This window comes from Dioscorea cayenensis, unplaced genomic scaffold (genome assembly GCF_009730915.1).
Source record: "Dioscorea cayenensis subsp. rotundata cultivar TDr96_F1 unplaced genomic scaffold, TDr96_F1_v2_PseudoChromosome.rev07_lg8_w22 25.fasta BLBR01000924.1, whole genome shotgun sequence".
In the NCBI taxonomy this organism is placed as follows: domain Eukaryota; kingdom Viridiplantae; phylum Streptophyta; class Magnoliopsida; order Dioscoreales; family Dioscoreaceae; genus Dioscorea; species Dioscorea cayenensis.
The window spans coordinates 35495-41936 of NW_024087315.1; positions in this window are offsets into that span (position 1 = coordinate 35495).

A 6442-nucleotide genomic window follows, 5' to 3' on the forward strand; every position below is an offset into this window, starting at 1 on the left:
TATCATCCTTGTCATGCTTTAATCTTGTTGGATAGGGGATTGGAGGCTTCTATTCGGATGATTCTGACTGTCTTTGTTGTTGGGCCTTGTCATATTTTCCTTGATTCTTGTCTTCATTACTTCCTTCAACTAGCTTGGGGTCTTCCCCGGAGGCTACCCCACTTTTCTTGACACTTAGGTCAACTTCGACCCTTGTCTCCACTTGCCTCCCGCTTCATAGAGCAATGGCCTTTAAGTGCTCCCTTGGATTTTCTTCCGTGTTACTTTGAAGACACCTTAGGGGAGGTTCACAATTTGCCTTTGCGTGTTCCCCTACTCGATGCTCAAGTGACTTCACCGAAGCTTGGAGGTTTCTCAAAATAGAACCTATCACAGTGAACTGTTCGGCGTGTTGAGTGAGCTGAGCATTCACCTTACCAAATTGTGCATCCATGCTATTGGTTAGGCTATTGAACCTGTCATTAGTACTAAGCATGAACTTGTCAAAGACCTCTTCAGTAGAAAACTTCCTCTCCAAGGCCGGTTGTTGGAATTGAGATCCTTGAGGTGGTGCACCTCTTTGTTCTTTATTAGCCTTGGTTCCATGAAAAAATTTGGGTTGTTCTTCCACCCTGGATTGTAAGTTGAGCTATACGGGTTCCCTTGACTTCGTTGCCCTCCAATATAGTCTACATTCTCAATAGACGCAACTGATGAGCTAGCAATTGGACATTGGGCCGCATCATGCCCACCACCACAAGTGCTACAATTCATCACTGACTCTGACCTCGAACTACTGCCCATGAGAAGATCAAGCTTCCGAGTCAACACATCAATCTTTGCGGCCAAGGCATCATTGCTACTGACTTCGTAAAGCCCAGCAGTCTTTTGTGTAGACCCTCTTGACGCCCAATGTGATTCATTGCTTTCCATAGACTCAAGTAATTGCTCGGCCTCATCGGGATACTTGTTGCTAAGGGAACCAGCCGCTGCGGCATCAATGAGTTGGCGAGTAGCATAATTCAGCCCATTATAAATTATTTGTACTCACAACCATAAGGCAAAACCATGGTGGGGGCACCTTCTAAGGAGATCCTTGAATCTTTCTTAGGCTTTAAACAATGTCTCGGACTCCCCTTGCTTAAAGGCAGAAATTTCTTGCCTCAACCTGCGCTTTGCTTGGCAGAAAGTATCTCCCCAAGGAACTTCTAGACCATATCCTTCCATGTTTTTAATAGATCACGGAGACAAAGATGTAAAGTAACGATAAGCTCCATCTCTCAAGCTGAATGGAAATAGTCTCAAAGCGGATCGCATCGTCCGATACCCCATTAATCTTGAATGTGGAGCAAATTTGGAGGAACCAGGAAAGATGGTCATGTGCATCTTCATTCGCGAGACCATTGAATTGAACCGAGTTCTGGACCAGACCGAGTTGTTGGATGTAATGGTCGGTGCTTGAATTAGTTTCTCCTTGAGTGCCATGAAAGATGTCATGCAGTCATTATCGAACTCGAATGGGACATCCTTTTCCAATAACCTTGTTAGGGTTCTAGCAATTTTAGAAAAATCCTTGATGAATCTTCTATAGAACCCGGCATGTCCCAAAAAACTTCTTATGGCCCTCACAGAATTTGGAGGTGGCAATTTTTTGATGGTGGAAATCTTTGCCTTGTCAACCTCAATTCCATCTTTTGAAATTTTGTGCCCCAAGACTATCCCCTCTTGGACCATGAAATGGCATTTCTCCCAACTTAGCACAAGATTGGTCTCCTCACATTGAATGAGGACCCGGTCAAGGTTCTTGAGGCACACATCGAATGAATCACCAAAGACGGAAAAATCGTCCATAAACACCTCCATAAAATCTTCTACCATGCATCTCTGAAAGGTGGCCGGGGCGTTACATAGCCTGTAAGGCATGCGGCGATAAGAAAATGTGCCATACGGACAAGTGAACGTAGTCTTCTCCTGATCTTCGGGGATGATGGGAATTTGGAAATAACGAGAGAACCCATCCAAAAACAATAGTAGGCATGCCCGACTAACCGCTCCGACATCGATCAATGAATGGTAGGGGAAAATGTTCTTTTTCGGGTGGCATTATTCAATTTTTCTATAGTCTATGCATACCCTCCACCCGATTGTTGTATGCAGTCGGGATTAACTCATTTTTTCTCATCGGTGATCATGGTCATTCCCCTTTCTTTGGGACCACTTCTACAGGGGCTTACCCACTCACCGTCATCGATATCGGGTAGATAATGCCCGCATCGAGAAGCTTGATGATTTACGCCCGGACCACTTCTTTCATATTTGGATTGAGTCTTCTTTGTGGAAAGGCTTTGGGTGCGTGATCATCCGTCATTAGAATTTTTGTGAGTGCAAAGCAGATGGATTTATCCCTCTTATGTCGACAATCTTCCAAGCAATTGCTCTCTTGTGTCTCTTTAGTAGATCCACCAACCCATTCTTACTGCTCAATCTGTTAGGGTTTGAAGAGATGATTCTTTCGGAAGTTAGGTACCTTATCCTAAGAAAGCGTACTCAAGGTGTTCGGGGTAGTGTTTTTCAACTCCAAATTTGGTGCTTCCTCGGGTTGTCGACATCAACCCTCTATTGCAAAAGCCCATACCTTGTTCCGATCCTACTTCTTCGACCGACCCCGCACTCTCATCAGAACTATTGTCTGTACCATGAACATGAAGCTCATAACATTCGCCATTATTTCCTAGACCTTCATGCTACTCAAACTGTTGCCCCAAGTTTCACTCCTGTACCCTTGCTGACACTTGGCCCATTTCAACACGGTTCTCAAAGATGGGATTCATGGTCGCAAACTGTCGACCCTCGATAGTCAAAACAAACTATTTAATTAGTGATATACTTCCTTCGCTTACTGATGGTGTTCCACTTTTCATAAAAGTCTCAAACACTGTGTGCCAGCTGCAACCATCAAAAGATAAGCTAGAATTCCCGGATAGCAGTGAGTATATAAATGGTTGTCCGGAGGGGTAAAAAAATGTTCTTTGAGTGCGCAAATTAATCCAACCATCAAATCTATGTACATGAGTCTTCCAACTTGATGTTCGGATTAGCCATGATGTATGCATGAGACGGACGTGTCATGCACAGTACCTTGCAAAACCACGAAAGATGATAGAAAGTTAAGATTAACGGAAAAGACAAATAACAATAAGAAATGAGTAAAGAATGAAATGGATAGAGTAATAATCTAAAAGTTTCCTAGAATTCCTTAAAAGTCCCCGGCAACGGCACCAAAAAACTTGATTGCTTCCGCGCAAGTGTACGGGATCACCAAGTAATACCTCGCGTGAAGACGCGAGGATCGTATTCCATGGGGCTAAGGATCTCCTATAACTCCTTCTCGAGCTATTATCTAGCCTAAGACCTCAAGTGATGAATTTTTACTCTACTAAATGTAATTAAAGCTAAAACAAGATTATGACCAAATTAGAGAGAACAAGCAATAAACAAGCAAGAAAATCAATGAGATGCAAAGGCCTATGGATGAGGATCCCCTTGAGGGGTTATCATGCAACAGGGATAATGATTTAAAGATGCAACGGCAAAATGGACCATGAGATTCCAAGATTAGAACAACCCCAATTTCTTGGCGATTGAACCCTAATCCAATATGAACATAGATAGGAATTTTTTCCAAATCTACATTCCTACGATTGCATTGAGTACGAGGAAATCTCACTTAGGATTAAACCTACTCTTCTTCGGATTAAACCTACATGGAGGGCTACCAAACACCCGATTTCTCAGCATGATGATACAAGTATCCCCTTCTAATCCATTCATGATCTAATACATGCGAGCAAGTCACATCTACATGCATCACTCATAAAAGAGCTACGGATTTCTCCTTAGTGTAGCACTTAGCATGAAAACAATGGATTAAATCTCAAAATTACCCAAGCATGGAATTAACAATTTATCATCCAACATACATGATAAAACCCCCCAAGGTTCACAAACACCCGATGGCCTTGGTGGTCTAGTGTGTCATCATCCCACAACAAGCAATACAAACAAGCAAAACATGAAACAAAAGCATAAATGACACTCCCTAGATAAAATGGTGAAGGAGGAGGTGAAGAATGTACCGAATGACGCTTTCCCCACCAAAGGAGTGCCAAATGACGCTTCCGCTAGCCGTGGGTCTCCTTCCTTCAAATCATTCTAAATCTCCCCTTGAATGATGTTGCCTTCTTGCCTTGAGAGTCTTGGACCTTGGGCTTGAATGATCTCCTAGCTTCCTTACCCTTCTTCTCCTTCCCAAGGTCGCCCAAAATCTCCCAAGTGATCTCCCCAAAGTCGGCCAAGAAAAGGTCCAGCCAAAAGTCCCCTTTTTCTGCCCTAAATGTTGGTATTTATAACCCCAGAGGCATACGGGTCGTATGGGGGTCGTATAGCACTAAAAAACCCTAGATTCGTGATCCATACGGGGTGCATATGGCCCCCATACTGGGTCGTATGGAAAATCAAGCGAACACTCCAAATCAATCCGCTACTACGATGCATACGACCCCCATCTCTAGGGCAGTATGGGGGTAGTATGAAAATTCTAGTTTTTCTTCTCTTTTTCTCCCAAATGATATCTTCTTGTTCTCCATGGCTTCCTTGTGCCCTACAAAGCAAATAATAGACGATTAAGAGCAAAACAGGCATCAAACCTCACAAAATACATGCAAAGTGAATACGATATATACATGAAAACATCTACATTTAGACACTTATCATCACCCACAGGGGCGAGTTAACGCTCCTGTGCGCTCTCGGGATAATCTGCCAAAATCTGCAGGAAATCACACGCCCGTGCGGCAATTACCCATGAGCGTGTGATATTCGCATGGTCGTTCATAGGGGCAGCCACACGCCCCTGTGCCTATTCAAGATGAGCTCGTAATGCAGATCCACGAGCATGCGGAAATTCCACACGCCCGTGCATTTTCCCTGGATGCCTTAGAAAAAACTGCAGGCTCTGCAGAAAATATCTGAACATGTTTACACACTAAGAGACTGCCCTATTATGCAAGTTTTACCAGTGAAAAATATGAAATAAAGCTCAAACGACCCAACTTCGTCAAATCCACATGAAAACACACGATGAATACTCAAAACCTCAAATAAAATCACAGCACAAGCATCTAAAAATCAAGACACCAACACTCAACAATTTATTCATGCAAACACTACATTATTCGACTAAGAAAAATAGTAAAGACTTGGGTTGCCTCCCAAGAAGCGCTTGTTTAACGTCACTAAGCTTGACATACCTTGTGTTACCTCACGGGGGCTCATAGATGAATGTTTCCCTCTTACCCATGATTTGGAAGCATGATTAGCACAATCTCTTGAAGGTAGAGGGTGTATTATCAGGCTTGGGGCCACCTAGCAATGGTTCATCCAACTTCTTCGGTTCACGTACGTCTCCAACAGCCTTGGAGTGTTTCCGGTGGCGTCTCCTAGTCTTCTTCATTTTTTGGAGCACTTCTTCAAGATCCCCGGGGTAGATGGTACTTTTTCCATCGAACCAAGCATCATTACTTCTTCATAATCCTGCTTTTGGTCGAACAAACCCTGGTACGGGTCCGGATTGAACATTTCTTCCATGTATTCATCAACAATCTCATCAGTAGTGTCTAGAAAATATAAAGTGTCATCAAATCTAGAGAATGCCGCATGGCTTCAGCAAGGCGGTATGTGAGATTGTCATCTCCAACTCTCAAAGTTAGCTCTCCGCTGTCCATGTCAATCAATGCCTTGGAAGTCCGCAAGAATGGCCTCCCAAGTATCAATTGTATATCCGGATCCCAAGTATCAACCTTGACAAGTACATCTTCGATGATACCCCTCGGATGTCTCACAGTTCGGTCCGCCAATTGGAAAGTCATCCGAGTGGGCCTAGCTCACCCAAGCCTAACTTTCGAGAAGAAGGTGTACGGCATGGCGTTGATCGTTTGGCCCCCGAGTCCGCCAATGCCATTTCTTCACCCATGTTGCCAATGCTACACGGAATGATGAAGCTTCCTTGGTCTTTCTTCTTGTTCGGCATTTTCCTTTACAACACCACCGAGCATGAAGCATCTAGAATCACCGAAGCACTCTCCTTGAACTTCCTTTTGTTGGTCAACAAGTCTTTCAAGAACTTCGCATACTTAGGCATTTGGGCCAATGCCTCAACAAAAGGAATATTGATGTGGAGTTGCTTGAACAAACTCAGGAACTTCTTGTACTATTCATCCCCTTGGTCATTCTTCAATCTTGAGGGATAAGTGATTCTTGGCTTGAAATGTGGGGTTGCTGACACGCGTCCGAATATGCGTGTATGTACCGCAAGTGCACGGGTGTCGAAGTAATAATTACCCCGGTGAGTGGGTAGTCGAATCCACAGGGAACAGGGCTACTAGTACTAACTTCTTCTCTGCTT